Genomic DNA, 20121 nt, shown 5'->3' with positions numbered 1-20121 from the left:
TTTGGTAACAGTTTTTGGCACATACTACCTAAGAGGGCCTTTCAATAAATATTTGGTGAATAAGTGAATGTTTTATTCATGTAAGAACCAGGACTAGAAACCAGATTATTAGACTTCTCTGGAAAACAAGGGAAGAGATATTGTAATCTTATAGTCGATACATTGTATGTCCTTAATTTCCCTGCATGTGGTATTTGAGTTTGTGAGTATGGAGTCTGTTGTTATTGTTTTAATTCTTAATAATTTTGTTGAACAAAGTCATTTCTTCATTCCCTGTACTTAGCAGTCCGCAATATCATACATTACAATCTGGAGAAAATTTGGGAAAGAAATATAAGAAACTGTCAGAAGACTATTTTAGACATACTTCCATCTTCCAACTCCTACCCTCACCAGTCACAGGTTGTAACTTACGTTAAAACCTGCATTCTGAATGAAGAGACTCCCCCGAAGTCTTTGTATGAGCAGCATAGCTGTTTATTCACCCAGGTGTGGGCGGGCTGAGTCCGAAAAGAGAAAGTCATTGGAGGGCAGTGGGATAGGAGTTGGTTTTATAGGTTTGGGGTAAGCAGTGTGGTATTTTGCAAGCTGGGAGGGGGTCGTGGGGTCTGGAGTCATGAGGTTAACGAAGGTCGGTTCCAGAGTCCAGTGGCCTTGTCAGTTGATGCTGGAATAAGAAACAATAGAAGAATGTTTCAAGTTAGTTAGGCGCCACAGGGGTTGATCATTCTTCTGCTTTTACTTCGGGTTTTCGAGTTCCAGAAGGCCCTCCAGAGGTGTACGTGCAGGCCACGGCACCATCAGTCAGCCTAATAGACCTTACAACTTATTTATCTGCTTTTGCCAAGAGATTGGAATCACTATTAGGTCAGAGATAGTGTATACACACAGCACAGTTATTAGTTCATAGTAGTTGCTCAATAAAATAATGAATTCTAGTAAATAGACTTAAAAGTTGACATATTTTCTACTTCAGCCATCCTACCCTGGAGTTTTCATAGCATGTGATGACAGTTTGTCTCCATTCTATGTAGGAGTGCAATATAATGTTTCCACATTACTCACACCTAAAACATGTAGTAGCTCAGTCAATGGCAACAATGATTTGTTGGGGACTTTTTTGTTGGAGAGCCAGTTTTGACCAAATATGTATGTTGTTCCCTTTTAGAGGTATGGCAAATTTTTTCAAGGATTGTTTAACCCTTGCAAAATCTAGATTCATTTTAATACTCACTTTTTAGCTATAGACTATACTCTTAATACTATTAATACAAATTAAAATTTTAAGTATATATATTTTAATATACATTAAATTGATTCTGGATTGAGAGTCCTGTTGAGAATATAATTCATAATGAAAGGTTGAAGGCTTATCTATTTTAATTATAATCTGAGAGTATGCCCTTATTTATAAACAAAAGCTATTAGGAATATATTTTTTAATTTCTTGGAGGAATTATTTTGAATGTAGATACATATAAATATTTCCACAGTGATAGCATGTGAATGAATTCAGTATTCTTTGATGCAGGTTGGTACATGATTTCAGTCTTATCAAACTTCTGAACTACTTAGAATCTAGACTAAGCAGGGGAGGCCAAGAGGGTAGGCAATGAATCACCAAATGGTACTGTAAGTTCTTGTTAAATATTGTTAAATGATTGAATTGGGGGGGGGGAGGAAGATTGAAATTGTGTGTGTGTGTGTGTGTGTGTTAAAATGGAGAAAACAATAGATATGTTAGGAGATATACTCTCTTGATTAGGTAGAATAAGATATAAAAGGATATTGTGATCATAGAGTGAGTTATTAAACTTATTTAAAGTGAGAGTCTAGAAGTGTTGCTTCCCCAAGTGATGACAAGGTCTAAGAGTGACAATTTGAGTTTAAGTTGCCTGAGTGGAATATGGAGTATGAAAGATGAAAGACATTAGAGATGAAGATGTTAATGAAATCTGAGACTAAGGTGTAGGTTGGGTTATTTTAAGTCTAAAATGTCTTTTTTCTGCCCTGATACTTCTTTGGCTCGTTGTCCAACTACAGATTCCCAAACCTGATCCAGATTACCAGTTTTAGGCATTTCTGCAAGTATACTGAGGAAAAATAAAATCACATACCTTTATGTATCGTTATTAGTGTCCCCTGTCATTCTGCATCAACATAGGTAGACAGGCTTATGCAATAGATTTTAAGTGCTTTACAATTTAGATTTTAAAATATAGCAACATACTATATACCATGACTTTAGTGGACTGTATTTTTGATGATTTATGAAAATCAAAGCCTAGATAGCAAATGTATCAGCTTGGAAGGAATTGCTAACTGAACATTCATAATCATTTCCTGAAGTGTTTCCAACGACTTGCGAAAGGTTAGAACCACACAGTTGAATGGTGAGAGTTAGGGGTAAAGCAAAAACCCTAGATATGCCAAAACCCTCAATAAATATTTGAAATTGACTGGAAAGAAGGTAGATGACAATGTTGAAGTGGGGAGGAGGGCAGTGAGGTAGGGTAGGGGTCAGAGTTGCCCAAGAATGGAAAGCAGTTCTCTACAACAGATCCTTAAAATAGACTAAGGATCGTCTCCATCAGAATCACCTGACTTCCTTGTTTTGAAATTCGGATTTCTGTGCTTCACATTCCAACTCCATGAGAATCACAACTGGCAATTAAGAGCAATCTGCATTTTTAACAGGATCCTCAGGTTATTACTCCCGAAATTAAAGTTTCAGAACTGGTTGTTTAGAAGTACCAATAGAGAGCCTTAGAAAATGCTGACCCTGCCTTTTAACAGGGTCAACATTGTTGATAAGTAGAACATGGGAAGATAATCAGTTTTATAAAACTCAAGAAAATTGTGGAGAGGCAGACAGACCTATAACAGGGTTAATAATGTTGCAGAGCTGAGGATGTGGAGGCTGTTCTAATAATAGCTTTGCTTCTGGCAGATATTTTTTATAAAAAGCTAACTGTTTAACAAAGGAGATTTTTTTTTTTTTTTTTGAGATGGAGTTTCGCTCTTGTTACCCAGGCTGGAGTGCAATGGCATGATCTCGGCTCACTGCAACCTCCGCCTCCTGGGTTCAGGCAGTTTTCCTGCCTCAGCCTCCTGAGTAGCTGGGATTTCAGGCACACGCCACCATGCCCAGCTAATTTTTTGTATTTTTAGTAGAGACGGGGTTTCACCATGTTGACCAGGATGGTCTCGATCTCTTGACCTTGTGATCCACCCGCCTCGGCCTCCCAAAGTGCTGGGATTGCAGGCTTGAGCCACTGCGCCCAGCCTTCAAAGGAGATTTTAAATTAACAAAATTCATCAAACATTTAACATAAGTTTTTCAGTTTGTTTCTTTAAAATTTTTATTATGTGGATGCTTTGGAATGTTTTGACCATTTTGAAGGATGAGATGTTTAAACTGAGAAAATTTCTTGGTAAATGAAGTAATAGAGACTCTGCCAGATGTCAAGACTACAAGTGGTAAATAAGATAAGCTCCCTATCTTAGCATATGGTTTTTGGAGTGGGGAGAGAGAATATAGACAAATTAATTTTAATACTATGTGAAAAATGGTATGCATGGTCTGAGAACTGGTAGGAGCATGGAAGGATTACCTGAGTGATTGCTATATAAGATGAGATCTGAAGGATGACCTAGCCAGATGAAAGGTGAAAAATATTCTCATCAGAAGCAACTGTAACATCTCGAAGGAAGTGAGAGACCGTAGAACTGAAAATTCATGTTGCTAGAATGTAGAATATGAGGGCAGGTGTTTGAGAAATGAGGATAGAGAGTTAAGTAGGTACTAGATCCTGCAAAACCTTAAAACCAAGTTGAGGAGTTTAGACTTTACCTAAAAGGCAGTGGAGAGCCACTAAATGCTATAAAAATGAGAGTGTCTCAGTTGGGTGTGCATTTTAGAAAACTATCTCTGGCTGCAGTTTGAAGAATTCATTGCAGGGCTAACAGTACTAGAAACACGGGAAACAAGTTCAGTCATCAAGGGCGGAAGAGGAGTGAGGACATTCTCAAGGGTATATATTTTAAAACATTTGCCGAGCATTTCGTGTTCTTTGTGTTGGTTTTGCACTACAGTTCAAAACTATTACTTTAAGTTCTAAACTTATGTTTCTGATGTCATTCTTTTTTTTTTTTTTTTTTGAGACGGAGTTTCGCTCTTGTTACCCAGGCTAGAGAGCAATGGTGCGACCGCAACCTCCGCCTCCTGGGTTCAGGCAATTCTCCTGCCTCAGCCTCCTGAGTAGCTGGGATTACAGGCACGCACCACCATGCCCAGCTAATTTTTTGTATTTTTAGTAGAGACGGGGTTTCACCATGTTGACCAGGATGGTCTCGATCCGTTGACCTCGTGATCCACATGCCTCGGCCTCCCAAAGTGCTGGGATTACAGGCTTGAGCCACCGCGCCCAGCCCCTGATGTCATTCTTAATCTAAACTCTATTAAAATATACAAAATGGAGACTTTATTTTTCACAACTTTATGAAAGCTATTACCACAAATACTACTTTGTATTCTTTTAAAAGTACTTAAAATATACAAAAGTGTATTTGGAGCCTTTGCTAAAAGCATATTTTGTTTTAGCTTAATTGTTTGAAACATTTTTAAAAACTATTAAATACTCCAGCTTGAATAAAAGGTTAACTCAGGTTTATCCCATTTTATTGTACACTTGTTAAGCTTGGCTTTGTGAAGTGTTAAACTTTGAATTGAATGTCAGGAACATGAAAATGCCAGTTAGGAATTTTATGTTGATTATAAATGGGCTCATTGTCTCTGAAATATATTCCGGGAAATATAGGAGCAAATTCAGTAGCAGATATTTTAAAAGTTGCTAAGCTAAGTACAGACTTATATAACTGATACATTTAAAAAATTTAAGGGTTGGCCAGGTTCAGTGGCTCACACTTGTAATCCTAACACTTTGGGAGGCTGAGATGGGTGGATTGCCTGAGCTCAGGAGTTCAAGACCAGACTGGCCAACATGGTGAAACCCTGTCTCTACTAAAATACAAGATGAATTAGCTGGGTGTGGCAGTGTACACCTGTAGTCCCAGCTACTCGGGAGGCTGAGGCAGGAGAATTGCTTGAACTTGGGAGGCGGAGGTTGCAGTGAGCTGAGATCGTGCCACTGCACTCTAGCCTGGGCAACAGAGCGAGACTCCGTCTCTTAAAAACAAAAAAAAATTGAGAGGTTATTTAAAGGGTTATGTAAAGAAAGCACATTTAAAGTTTTGGTGAATTATGAGGCAATATAATATTACTTAGAGAATGAGTATTTTATAAAAAGCAATCAACAAGCTCATAAAATCCCGAGTATTATCTCACAAGTCATAAATTCCTCTCACATAGCCCTTATCATTTTGTGTTGCATTTAGCTGCCAAAGCACTATCAAAATGATAGTTCTCTTTAGAATAGGAATTGAACCTATTTGCATCACTTTTGGTTAGGCTTCTTCTGTTAGTAGCAATTTACGCGTAGGGAGGCCTTAGAGCTTTTCAGATTTTACATGTTTTATGTCAAGGACAAGAAGGTTTTCTTCTGGAAGAACTTTTGTTTGTTTAGTAAGGATCTCCAGCAGACAGTAGGGAGGGATTTGAGTAACTGTAATGTCCTCGGCTGTAGTTGTCTTCATTTGCATTTAAGATTATGATTGATATGTTTTGTTTTTCTCATATTGTTAATTCGTTTTTGGTTATTTTGTTTAATCTTTGTTCTTCTCTTTTTCCCTGGTTGTTTGTCATTTTGGTTTAGTGGTTTTCTGTAGTGGTGCCATTTGAGTCTTTTCTCTTTGTCATTTATGTGTTTGCTTTACCCGTGAGTTTTATATGTGTTTTGATGATGGTTTTGTCCTTTTGCTTCCAAGTTTAGCACTCACTTGGGCATTTATTGTAGTGCCTGTTTACTGGTGATGAATTATCTACTGGTGATGAATTACTTCAGCTTTTGCTTGTCTAGGAAAGACTTTACTTCTTCTTCTGATAATTTTTTTAGATATAGTATCCTTGGCTGGCAGGTTGTTTTCTTTCTGCACTTCGAATATGTCATCCCCTTCTCTCCTAGCCTCTGTCTCCTGAAAAATCCACTGTTAGTCTTATGGGGGTTCCAGTTTCATCCATGTCCCTGCAGAAGACATTAACTCATCCTTTTTTATGGCTGCATAGTATTCCATGTTATATATGTGCCATATTTTCTTTATCTAGTTTATCATTGATGGACATTTAGGTTGGTTCCAAGTCTTTGCTATTGTGCATAGTGCTGCAATAAACATGCCTGTGCATGTGTCTTTATAGCACAATTATTTATAATCCTTTGCATATATACCCAGTAATGGGATTCCTGGGTCAAATGGTATTATTTCTGGTTCTAGATCCTTCAGGAATCACCACACTGGCTTCCACAATGGTTGAACTAATTTACACTCCCACTAACAGTGTAAAAGCATTCCTATTTTTCGCACATCCTTTCCAGCATCTGTTATTTCCTGACTTTTTTTTTTTTTTTTTTTTTTTGCTTTTTAAAGAAGACTTTACGTCCTTGTTTTGCAAATAAAGCTGGCTAAGTTGGTTGCTTTCTGGTGATTAGTCAAAGAGACCAAATCCCATATCCTCGTCCAACTCCTCTGACTCTTCCTTGGCTTCAACCTTAGCTGGGGCTGCAGCAGCAGCAGGAGCAGCCATGGTGGCAGCAGCTATGGGGGCAGCCGCCACAAAGGCAGATGGATCAGCCAAGAAGGCCTTGACCTTTTCAGCAAGTGGGAAGGTGTAATCAGTCTCCACAGACAAGGCCAGGACTCGATGATAGAATGGGGTACTGATGCAACAGTTGGGTAGTCATTCTGCAGACAGACACTGGCAACATTGCGGATGCCCTCCAGGAAGCAAGAGTGCAGAGTTTCCTTTGTGATGTCAAGCACTTCAGGGTTGTAGATGCTGCCGTTGTCGAACCCCTGCTGGATGACCAGCCCAAAGGAGAAGGGAGAGATGTTGAGCATGTTCAGCAGCGTGGCTTCGCTGGCTCCCACTTTGTCTCCAGTCTTGATCAGCTGCACATCACTCAGGATTTCAACGGTGCCCCTGGAGATTTTGGTGGTGATACCTAAAGCCTGGAAAAAGGAGGTCTTCTCAGGCCCCAGACTTGTGTTCTGGGCTGGCACAGGGACTTCACATGGGGCAATGGCACCAGCACAGGCAGCAGCTGGGACCTTATTGGCCAGCAGCATGTTCCTGATCTCAGTGAGGTCCTCCTTGGTGAACACAAAGCCCACATTCCCCCGGATATGAGGCAGCAGTTTCTCCAGAGCTAGGTTGTTTTTCAGGTGCCTTTGGATGGCCTTGTGCATCATGGCGTTCTTGCCCATCAGCACCACGGCTTTCCCGTGGAGGGACATGCAGATCTGCTGCATCTGCTTGGAGCCCACATTGTCTGCTCCCACGATGAAGCATTTCGGATAATCATCCAATAGTTGGATGATCTTAAGGAAGTGATCATCTTAAGGAAGTAGTTGGACTTCCAGGTCACCCTGTCTTCCCTGGGCATCACAGCGGTGCATCAGGGATTCCCACACTGGGTTTAAAGATTATGTCACTTCCACGAGGATGCCTGGCGAGAGCTGTTTCCTGACTTTTTAATGATCGTCATTCTGACTGGTGTGAGATGGTATCTCGTTGTGATTTTGATTTGCATTTCTCTAATGACCAGTGATAATGAGCTTTTTTTCATATGTTTTTTGGTCACATAAATGTCTTTTTTTTTTTTTTTTTGAGACAGAGTCTCACTCTGTTGCCCAAGCTGGAGTGCAGTGGCACAATCTTAGCTCACTGCAACCTCCGCCTCCTGGGTCCTAACAATTCTCCTGCCTCAGCCTCCCAAGTAGCTGGGATTACAGGTGCACACCACCACACTGGCAAACTTTTTGTATTTTAGTATAGATGGAGTTTCACCATGTTGTCCAGGCTAGTCTCGAACTCCTGAGCTCAGGCAGTCCACCCACCTCGGCCTCTGAAAGTGCTAGCTTTACAGGTGTGAGCCACCGCACCTGGCCAAATGATTTTTGAGAAGTGTCTGTTCATATCCTTCGCCCACTTTTTGATGAGGTTGTTTGGTTTTTTCTTGTAAATTTGTTGAAGTTCCTCATAAATTCTGGACATTAGCCCTTTGTCAGATGGCTAGATTGCAAAAATGTTTTCCCATTCTGTAGGTTGCCTGTTCACTCTGATGATAGTTTCCTTTGCTGTGCAGAAGCTCTTTAGTTTAATTAGATCCCCTTTGTCAATTTTGGCTTTTGTTGTCATTGCTTTTGGTGTTCTAGTCATGAAGTCTTTGCCTGTGCCTATGTCCTGAATGATATTGCCTAGGTTTTCTCCTAGAGTTTTTCTGGTTTTAGCTCTTATGTTTAAGTCTTTAATCCATCTTGAGTTAATTTTTATAAGACGTAAGGAAGGGGTCCAGTTTCAGTTTTCTGCATATGGCTGGCCAGTTTTCCCAACAATATTTGTTAAATGGGGAATCTTTTCCCCGTTGCTTGTTTTTGTCTGGTTTGTCAAAAATCAGATGATGGTTGCACATTTGTGACATTATTTCTGAGGCCTCTGTTCTGTTCCATTGGTCTATATATCTGTTTTAGTACCAGTGCCATACTGTTTCAGTTACTGTAGCCTTATAGTATAGTTTGAAGTCAGATAGCATGGTGCCTCCAGCTTTGTTCTTTTTGCTTAGGATTATCGTGGCTATATGGACCCTTTTTGGCTCCATATGAAATTTAAGGTAGTTTTTTCTAATTCTGTGAAGAAAGTCAGTAGTAGTTTGAAGGGGATAGCATTGAATATATAAATTACTTTGGGCAGTATGGCCATTTTCACAATATTGATTCTTCCTATCCATGAGCATGGAATGTTTTTCCATTTGTTTGTGTCCTCTCTTATTTCTTTGAGGAGTGGGTTGTAGTTCTCTTTGAAGAGGTCCTTTACATCCCTTGTAACTTGCATTCCTAGGTATTTTATTCTCTTTGTAGCAGCTGTGAATCAGAGTTTATTCATGATTTGGCTCTAGGTATTTTATTCTCTTTGTAGCAGCTGTGAATCAGAGTTCATTCATGATTTGGCTCTCTGTCTTTTATTGTATAGGAAAGCTTGTGATTTCCTATAGGTGTATAGGAAAGCTTGTGATTTTTGCACACTGATTTTGTATCCCAAGACTTTGCTGAAATTGCTTATCAGCTTAAGGAGATTGTATATTTAGAAAACAATGGGGTTTTCTAAATATACAATCATGTCATCAGCAAACAGTGATGGTTTTACTTCCTCTCTTCCTATTTGAGTACCATTTATTTCTCTCTTGCCTGATTTCCCTGGCCAGAACTTCCAATACTGTGTTGAATAAGAGTGGTAAGAGAGGGCATCCTAGTATTGTGCCAGCTTCCAAAGGGAATGCTTCCAGCTTTTGCCCATTCAGTATGATATTGTATGTGGGTCATAAAGAGCTTTTATTATTTTGAGATATATTCCATCAATACGTAGTTTATTGAGCATTTTTAGCATTAAGTGGTGTTGAATTTTATCAAAGGCCTTTTCTGCATCTATTGAGATAATCATATGGTTTTGGTTATTGCTTCTGTTTATGTGATGGATTACGTTTATTGATTTGCATATATTGAACCAGCCTTGCATCCCAGGGATGAAGCCAACTTGATCATGGTGGATAAGCTTTTTGATGTGCTGCTGGATTCAGTTTGCCAGTGTTTTATTGAAGATTTTCACATCGATGTTCATCAGGGATATTGGACTGAAATTTTCTTTTTGTGTTGTGTCTCTGCCAGGTTTTGGTATCAGAATGATGCTGGCCTCATAAAATGAGTTAGGGAGGAGTCCCTCTTTTTCTGTTGTTTGGAATAGTTTTAGGAGCTCCTCTTTGTACGTCTGGTAGAATTTAGCTGTGAATCCATCTGGTCCTGGCCAGGCTATTAATTACTGCCTCAATTTCAGAAATTGTTCTGGGTCTACTCAGGATTCGACTTCTTCCTGGTTTAGTCATGCGACGGTGTATGTATCCAGGAATTTATCCATTTCTTCTAGATTTTCTAGTTTATTTGCATAGAGGTATTTGTAGTATTCTCTGATGGTAGTTATTTCTGTGGGATCAGTGGCGATATCCCCTTTATCATTTCTTACTGTGTCTATTTGATTATTTTCTCTTTTCTTCATTAGTCTCGCTAGTGGTCTATTTTGTTAATCTTTTCAAAAAACCAACTCCTGGATTTGTTCATTTTTTTTGAAGGCTTTTTCTTTTTTTTTTTGAGACGGAGTTTCGCTCTTGTTACCCAGGCTGGAGTGCAATGGCGCGATCTCGGCTCACCGCAACCTCCGCCTCCTGGGTTCAGGCAATTCTCCTGCCTCAGCCTCCTGAGTAGCTGGGATTACAGGCACACGCCACCATGCCCAGCTAATTTTTTGTATCTTTAGTAGAGACGGGGTTTCACCATGTTGACCAGGATGGTCTCGATATCTTGACCTCGTGATCCACCCACCTCGGCCTCCCAAAGTGCTGGGATTACAGGCTTGAGCCACCACGCCCGGCCTGAAGGGTTTTTTCATGTCTCTAGCTCCTTCAGTTCTGCTCAGATCTTACTTATTTCTTGTCTTCTGCTAGCTTTTGAATTTGTTTGCTCTTGCTTCTCTAGTTTTTTTTATTGTGATGTTAGGGTATTGATTTTAGATCTTTTCTGCTTTCTCCTGTGGGCATTTAGTGCTATAATTTTTCCTCTAGACACAGCTTTAGCTGTATTCCAGAGATTCTGGTATATTGTGTCTTTGTTCTCATTGGTATCAAAGAACTTATTTATTTCTGCCTTTATTTTATTTTCTCAGTAGTCATTCAGGAGCAAGTTGTTCAGTTTCCATGTAGTTGTGCAGTTTTGATTGAGTTTTTCTGAGAGACTGTTATGTTTCCATTCTTTTGCATTTGCTAAGAAGTGTTTTACTGTTAATTATGTGATCAATTTTAAAATAAGTGTGATGTGGTGCTAAGAAGAATATATATTCTGTTGATTTGTGATGGAGAATTCTGTAGATGTCTATTAGGTCCCACTTGGTCCAGAGCTGAGTTCAAGTCCTGAATATCCTTGTTAATTTTCTGTCTTATTGATCTGTCTAATAATTGACAGTGGGGTGTTAAATTCTCCCACTATTATTGTGTGGGAATCTAAGTCTCTGTAGGTCTTTAAGAACTTGTTGTTTGAATCTGGGTGCTCCTGTATTGGGTGCATATATATTTAGGATAGTTAGCTCTTCTTGTTGCATTGATCCCTTTACCATTGTGTAATATCCTTCTTTGTCTTTTTTTTTTTTTTTAATCTTTATTGGTTTAAAGTCTGTTTTATCAGAGACTAGGATGGCAACCCCTGCTTGCTTTTTTTTTTCTTTCTTTCTTGTTTTGCTTTCCATTTTTCTGGTAAATATTCCTCCATCCCTTTCTTTTGAGATTTTGAGCCTATGTGTGTCTTTGCACATGAGATGGGTCCCCAGAATGTAGCACACTGAAGGGTCTTGACTCTTTATTCAGTTTGCCAGTCTGTGTCTTTTAATTGGAGCATTTAGCTCATTTACATTTAAGGTTAATATTGTTTTGTGTGAATTTGATCCTGTCATTAGGATGCTAGCTGGTTATTTTGCCTCTTAGTTGATACAGTTTTTTCATAGTGTTGGTGGTCTCTAAAATTTAGTATGTTTTTGCAGTAATTGGTACTGGTTTCTTTCTTTCCATATTTAATGCTTTCTTCAGGAGCTCTTGTAAGGCAGGCCTGGTGGTGAAAAAATCTCGCAGCATTTGCTTGTCTTTAAAGGATTTTATTTCTCCTTCACTTATGAAGCTTAGTTTGGCTGGATATGAAATTCTGGGTTGAAAATTCTTTTTTATAAGGATGTTGAATATTGGCCCCCATACTGTTCTGGCTTGTAGGGTTTTTGCAGAGAGATCCACTGTTAGTCTGATGGGCTTCCCTTTGTGGATAACCCAACCTTTCTCTCTGGCTGCCCTTAATATTTTTTCCCTTCATTTCAACCTTGCTGAATCTTACAATTATGTGTCTTGGGGTTATTCTTCTCGAGGAGTATCTTTGTGGTGTTCTCTGTATTTACTGAATTTGAATGTTGGCCTGACTTGCTAGGTTGGGGAAGTTCTTCTGGATAATATCCTGAAGAGTGTTTTCCAGCGTGGTTCCATTCTCCCCATCACTTTGAGGTACACCAATCAAACGCAGGTTTGGTCTTTTCACAGAGTCCCACATTTGTTGGAGGCTTTGTTCGTTCCTTTTCATTCTTTTTTCTTTAATCTTGTCTTCATGCTTTATTTCATTAAGTTGATCTTCAATCTCTGATATCCTTTCTTCTGCTTGATTGATTCAGCTATTGATACATGTGTTTGCTTCACGAAGTTCTCGTGCTGTGTTTTTCAGTTCTGTCAGGTCATTTATCTTCTTCTCTAAACCAGTTATTCTGCTTAGCAATTCCTCTAACATTTTTTCAAAGTTCTTAGCTTCATTGCATTGAGTTAGAACATGCTCCTTTAGCTCAGAGGAGTTTGTTATTACCCACCTTCTGAAGCCTACTTCTGTCAATTTGTCAAACTCATTCTCCATCCAGTTTTGTTCCCTTGCTGGCAAGGAGTTGTAATTCTTTGGAGGAAAAGAGGTGTTCTGGGTTTTGGAATTTTCAGCCTTTTTGTGCTGTTTTTTTTCCATCTTTGTGGATTTATCTACCTTTGGTCTCTGATATTGGTGACCTTAGGATAGGATTTTTGGGTGGACATCCTTTTTGTTGATGTTGATGCTTTTTTTTTATGTTTGTTAATTTTCCTTCTAACAGCCAGGCCCTTTTGCTGTAGGTCTGCTGGAGTTTGCTGGAGGTCCACTCCAGACCCTGTTTGCCTGGGTATCACCAGTGGAAGCTGCAGAACAGCAAAGATTGCTGCCTGTTTCTTCTGGAAGCTTCATCCCAGAGGGGCACCCGCCAGATGCCAGCTGAAGCTCTCCTGTATGCGGTGTCTGTTGACCCTGCTGGGAGGTGTCTCTTAGGAGGCACAGGCATCAGGAACCACTTGAAGAGGCAGTCTGTCCCTTAGCAGAGCTCAAGCACTGTGCTCAGAGATCTGCTGCTCTCTTTAGAGCTGGAAGGCAGGAACGTTTAAATCTGCTGAAGCTGTGCCCACAACCGGCCCTTCCCCCAGGTGTTCTTTCCCTGATGGGAATTTTGTCTATAAGCCCCTGACTAGGGCTTCTGCCTTTCTTTCAGAGATGCCCTGCCCAGAGAGGAGGAATCTAGAGAGGCAGTCTGGCTACAGAGGCTTTGTGGAACTACAGTGGACTCCACCGAGTTTGAACTTCCCAGAGGCTTTGTTTATGTTGTAAGGGGAAAACTGCCTACTCAAGCCTCAGTAATGGCAGACACCCCTCCCCCCACGAAGCTTGAGTGTCCCAGGTTGACTTCAGACTACTGTGCTGGCAGCAAGAATTTTAAGTCAGTGGATCTTAGTTTGCTGGACTCCACTGAGTTAGACTACTTGGCTCCCTGGCTTCAGCTGCCTTTCCAAGGGAGTGAATGATTCTGTCTCCTGGCTTTTCAGGCTCTACTGGGATATGAAAACTAACTCCTGCAGCTAGCTCAGTGTTTGCCCAAACAGCTGCCCAGTTTTGTGCTTGAATCCCAGGGCCCCGGTGACATAGGCACTGGAGGGAATCTCCTGGTCTACAGGTTGCAAAGACCATGGGAAAACTTAGTATCTAGGCTTCTCTTGGCTAGGGAATGGAGTACCCTTACCTCTTACACTTCCCAGGTGAGGCAGTGCCCCACCCTGCTTCTGCTTACCCTCCATGGGACTGCACCCACTGTCTAACCAGTCCCAGTGAGATGTGCCAGGTACCTCAGTTGGAAATGCAGAAATCACCTGCCTTCTGTGTTGATCTCACTGGGAGCTGCATACTGGAGCTTTTCTTATTTGGCCATCTTGGCAGCCACCTCCCTGGGGGTTCCTTTATAGGTGATTAAACACTTTTTTCTTGCTATTTTTAGAATTCTCTATTGTTGAATTTAGAGATTTTGACTATAATGTGCCATAGAGAAAATCTTTTTTGTATTGTATCAGTTTGGTGATCTGAGAGCCTCCTGCATCTGAACATCTAAATCTCTTGCTAGACTTGGGAAGTTTTCATTTATTGTTTTATTAAATAGGTTTTCTTTTCTTTCTTTTTTTTTTTTTTTGAGATGGAGTTTTACTCTGTCACCCAGACTGGAATGCAGCAGTGTGATCTTGGCTCACTGCAGCCTTCGCCTCCCAGATTCAAGCAGTTCTCCTGCCTCAGCCTCCTGAGGAGCTGGAATTAAAGGCTCATGCCACCATGCCCAATTAGTTTTTGTATTTTTAGTAGATTTCACCATGTTGGTCAGGCTGGTCTCAAACTCCTGACCTCGTGATCCGCCCATCTCAGCCTCCCAAAGTGCTGGGATTATAGGTGTGAGCCACCACGCCCAGCTATTAAATAGGTTTTCTAACCCTTTCATTCTCTCTTCACTCTCTGGGACCCCAATAATGTGAATATTTGGTCACTTTATATTGTCTCATGTCATTAATACTTTCCTCATTCTTTTTTATCCTTTTTTTTTCTGAGAAGGTTATATCAAAAGACCTGTCTTCAAATTTTGAGATTCCTTTTTTTTTTTTTGAGACTGAGTCTCACTCTATCACTCAGGCTGGAGTGCACGATCTCAACTCCCTGTTAGTTTCACGGCCCATGAGGCCGTGGGGTCTGGGGCTCTTCTGTAGCTAGGATTGCAAGAGTCCACAATGGGAATGTAGACTTCTGAGGGTGTCTCATTTACCTCTTTCCCATATTGGGAAGTCTGTCTTGCCTCCCAGCTGATCCTGGCAGAGCAGGTTGCCTTGCTTCCTTCTCCTTTCTTGCTTCAGATACTTTCTGTCACTTTTCTGTTGAATTCCAGTGGTCTCACTTGGATGAAGTGTTTGAAGTGTGATTACCTACTCTTTTGATTCTTCACAATGGAGGAGGGGAGTGCAAAACGTTTCTAATCAACCTTCTTGAACCCCCCTCTTAAGTTGTCTCTTCTAAGAGGCCATAGGTGACAAGATGAAAGGTGTCTCTTACTGCTTGATTAGGTAATCAGAATTATCTATTATATGTGCTATTTAACACATTATTTAGCTCCCCTCCTCCCAGATACTACTACTATTATATCTCTTTTCCACAATATTTACACAATATTCTATGACAGGAGAATGATTCAGATGAGTATTATTACTTCTGATAAAGTTCCAAGGATACATCTAACATAACTATTCTGGACTATACAGTCAGCTGTCTCTATCCCTGGTTCTATATCCCTGGTCTATATCCACAGATTCAACCAACTACATTGAAAATATTTGGGGAAAATGAAATAAAATAAAAAATAACAATACAATTAAAAATGCAGATTTAAAAACAATACAGTATAACAACTATTTACATGGAATTTATACTGTATTTGGTATTTTAAATTAGAGATTATTTAAAGTATACAGGGAGGACGTACATAGGATATAGGCAAATAGGCATTTTATATAAGGGACTTGAGCATTCATATATTTTGGTATCCAAGGGTTCCTGAACCAATCTTCCAAAAAACAGCTCTGTGCCATTTGTGTGTTGTTTGTGTTTAAATTTTAGGGTTTTTAAATTTCTTGTATTTTGAGGGGTGTTTTGGTACTTTTTTCCCTTAAGGAAAGCTGTTATCTTCACTAAAACATAAGCTGCTGAAAAGCTGTCAAGATTTAAGCAAGGCAGCATGCGAGGAAGCCATTCCAAAAATAGTTGCCCTAATGACCAAACTTGAAAAGTTTACAAATTATTTCAGTGATTTGACAACATTTTATTTTGTCAGTGATATATTTGTCTTTCAGAGAGGGAAAATTCTAGCAATGTAAATAAAAGGAATACTGATATTTGAAACTAGTAACCATTGATTTTAGATATTAAAAACTAACCGAGAAAGTTAAAGGTTACTTATTCAGTGAAATGAATGGAATTGGAGTCTTGGTTTAAAAATAGGAAGTAAATAAAAATTGAGTATAAGGAATGTTTTCTTTTTGACTCTAAGTGTTCTTCAAAACAATGTATAGCTGAAAAGGGTGTTGTCCTGTGACAGGAGGTTTTAAGTGGTATTAGGAAATGAGTGAATGGGATAAAGGCAGTTCATCTGTTTTGTACCAGTCGGATATTACAGCTTGAGACCATATTTCTGTTAGTGTGAACCTGAGCAGGTTCTGAAATAATGCTTTTTAAAAGCTATTTCTTTAAATAAATCTTTTAGAAAACTAAAATACTAGCCAAAATGAATTCTAAGTCTCCATTAAATTGCCTACAGCTATCTATATTTACTATACATTATAGTTAATATTGTTTCTGGAAGCTTACTCCTAACCATATTGCTAGTTAATATCAAAATGTCATACTTCTATGTATCAGTTTTCTCATCTGTAAAATGGGAGTGAAAGCACTTCAAGTATTTGTCAAGATTAAATGAGATAATATATACACTGTTCTTGCTTTGTATAGTTCCAATATACATTAATTTCGGTTAGCACAGTTTACTTAAATAACACCAGTCCCTCCCTATGCAGTTTAATAGAAAATTTAAAAAAAGCAGGAAAGAGAAATAACACCAGTCTCTCAACAGCACAGCTTAGTCCCTCAACAACACAGCTTACTCCCTCACTTTATTCACAATTTACCTCCTCAGAGAGACCTTTCCTGAATACTGCATCTAAAGTTACCTGTCACTCTCTATCACTCTTACCATATCTTTAAAAACAAAAACTTATCTACTTGTTTATTACTTAATTACAGGACTTAATACCACCTGTTCGTTTACTAACAATCTCCTCCCTTCCTATTTCCCCACCTACCCAGAACATGAGTCTAAGTAAGTGGGGACCTTATCTGTTTTTCCTTCACTTCCATGACTGTAGTGTCTAGAGCAGTGGCTGTCATGAAGTTGGTAGTCATTAGATGTTGATTCAATAAATAAGTAGATAAATAAGCCAGGCATTTTGGGTCACGCCTGTAATTCCAGCACTTCGGGAGGCTAAGACTGGTGGATCCCTTGAGTTCATGAGTTTGAGACCAACCAGGGTAACATGGCAAAACCCCGTCTATACTAAAAATACAAAAATTAGTGGGACATGGTGGTGCATGTCTGTATTCCCAGCTACTCGGGATGCTGAAGTGAGAGGATGGGTTGAGCCTAGGAGGCAAAGGTTATAGTGAGCCCAGATTGCACCACTACACTCCAGCCTGGGCGATAGAGCCAGACCTTTTCTCAAAACAGCAAAATAAAATAAAATAAGTAAATAAATAATTTATATTTTATAGCTCAGGCGGTGCTTTCTTCTTTTCTATTTGTTTTTTATGGACTTAGTCTATTTTGAATTCCTCTGATACTTAGTGTCTTTACTTTGGTACCACATTCAACTTTTATGTTAATATATATCTTGTCTCCAGTGAGACGTCAAGGAGTGTACCTTACCTCTTTCTGTGCCCAAAAAATCTAATGTAGTAAGAATAAGCAAATATGCATTAAATTATATTTCAAAATAAACCCATTATTATTAAAGCTTCTTTATGTGGCACTGAATTATAAATCCTTTAGTTATATATCACTTAGTGGCCACTGCTATGAGAAAAATAGAACAGGTAAGGGGAATAGGGAGTTCTTTTGTCGGTTTTGGAGGGGATTGCTATGTTATATGTTGTCTTTAAAGGAGCAGGCCCTGTGAATCTCTGATTCAAACCAGATGGTAAAAAAGACTTTTAGTTGGAAATCTAATGTTTTGAGAACCCATTTGAGACCCAAGACCAATATTTTTCTTTTCCTATATAAGAGGCTTACTAGTTTATCTCTCTTTTGTGTGTGTGGGTTTTTTTGTTTTTTGTTTTGAGGCAAGGTCTTATTCTGCTGCCCAGTCTGTAGGGCAGTCCCACAAATTGGCTCACTGCAACCTCTGTCTTTTGGGCTCAAGCTATCCTTCCACCTCAGCCTCCCAAGTAGCTGGGACTACAGACGCATGTCACCATGCCCAGCTGCATTTTTGTATTTTTTTAGAGTTGGGGTTTTGCCATGTTGCCTAAGCTAGTCTCAAATTCCTGAGCTCAAATCCTTTCGTCTCAGCCTCCCGAAGTGCTGGGATTATAGCTGTGAGCCACCATGCCTGACCAGTTTATCACTTTGAAACAAAGAGTTTGATTCGGATTTGATGTACAATAGGTAACCAATCATATTTCTTGGGGTCTAGAATTCCTCGGATGCCTCACTTATTGAATATAGAGTAATGTTCTTCAGAATACCCCAGCTTTTCTTTTGAGAATTTTCACAAGTGTTCGTTCCAATGACTGTTTCAAAGACTAGCTTACCTTTCAAACTCTCTTTAGCATCATTTCTTTGTTTATGAAAACATTCCTATCACTACTGAAAGTACTTATTTTTAATGATCTTCCAGCTGGGCTTTTCCTCCATTTTTTTTTTTGGTTTGTTCTCTGTGTATTCCTTACTTTGAGTAACAAACTCATCACCTTCCCTTTAAAGCATGTCTTTTTCCCCACATTTTTTGGTCTCTCCCTCCATACTCAGAAACTCTGTTTCTACTGAAGGTGTCGTTGTATACATTTTAAAACAGATCTCTCTGACTAGACTTGTAACTTCTGTCTAGTTGCTCTGTTTAAAGTCACTGAATATCAGAAGTTAATTTTATGGTTAGTTTCACATATCGGCATGCTCTAATATAATTAAGATGGCATTGTAAGCATAATACTGAGGATGGGAATGCTTATAATTTCATAACTTTGTGACTCAAAAAATAAAAATCATTCATCCTAAGTGATCTGAAAACACATTCTTAAATATAATGGTCAGTTTTAAATATAAGAAAATAATTTTTCATCATTCCAACTTCTAGTCTCCAGAAGAGTTCTGTTTAAAAATTGGGAAGAAGGAGAAAGACATTAATACTTGAAGTATCAGATGTTGTAGTATACTTTTTGTGTGTTGTCTATGAGGTAAGAATTATTATCCTTTAACATTATCATTTTATAGTCAAGAAACTCAGCAATTCAGACTACTTGCCTGGGATTATAGAGCCATTAAGTGACTGGAGCCAGGATTCAAACTCAGGTTTATCTGACCTAACTTCAGAGCTCACATTGCATCCGTTACATCAAACTGCCTCATCATATGGTTGCTAATTATTATTCTTCGAAATAATAGATGCATCTGAAACCAGAGCCAATTCTCAGACATTTTCACTGTTATCCAAAGTGCTGAACAATTTTGTTTGCTTTCTGAAACTTCACCCTGTATCTCTCAGTCCGGAAAGCATACTAAAATGCAATGAAAGAGTAAGTCATAGAGATTATCTTGAGCATATCATAATATAAATACTTTACATGCTGAAGTTGATACATGTTTTGCTTTCAACTTCTATTAGTTACAAATCACTTTACACACCTTTCACTGACAGTGTGATGAAATCCTAGGGTTGAGAACTACAGGGTAAAGGAGGCATTCCCAGTTACAATCCCCTCCATTTAATTTATTTCCAATAACAAATTAGTAACTGGACAGACACTTGTTTAACTAGAAAAAGGAAACCAAGCTGCAAAATTGGAGATTTAAGATTGAATGTATAAAACTAAAATGGCTAAAACTGAGCAAAGATACTTATGACAAGGTTTATTTTTAGATTTAGAGTTAATAAACACAAATGTAATTAACAGTAGGAAGTTGATATGGGTATTTGTTTCTTCATTCTTAGATGTTAGGATCTGGAGGGAATTTTAAGAACTACTTTTAATTGAATTGAGCCAAATTGGCTTTTTTGTACTTCAGTTTTTAAAATGCTGTAGTAAAAATATCTAAGAGCAGTTTTAAGCAATGTAAACCTTGACATTTCCGAATGGAAATTATATTAATTCCTATGGATTTAATTTAAAATCATGTATTCTGATAAATGTTCATGGTTAACTAAAGAAGTTTAGTGATAGAGATTCAGCATGCTCTGG

At 38.9% G+C, this 20121-nt stretch overlaps 1 protein-coding gene and 1 pseudogene across 8 annotated transcripts in view; one reads left to right on the top strand and one right to left on the bottom strand.

The window, feature by feature from the left end:
- ARFIP1 (ARF interacting protein 1) overlaps nucleotides 1-20121 on the top strand; it is a 125587-nt gene that overhangs the window by 57216 nt on the left and 48250 nt on the right. The window lies entirely within an intron of this gene.
- LOC100413521 (large ribosomal subunit protein uL10 pseudogene) lies at nucleotides 6523-7559 on the bottom strand (annotated as a pseudogene).

This window comes from Callithrix jacchus, chromosome 3 (assembly GCF_049354715.1).
Source record: "Callithrix jacchus isolate 240 chromosome 3, calJac240_pri, whole genome shotgun sequence".
Lineage (NCBI taxonomy): Eukaryota > Metazoa > Chordata > Mammalia > Primates > Cebidae > Callithrix > Callithrix jacchus.
The sequence above is the reverse complement of the archived record's forward strand: the minus strand, read 5'-3'. Positions and strand labels throughout refer to the sequence as shown.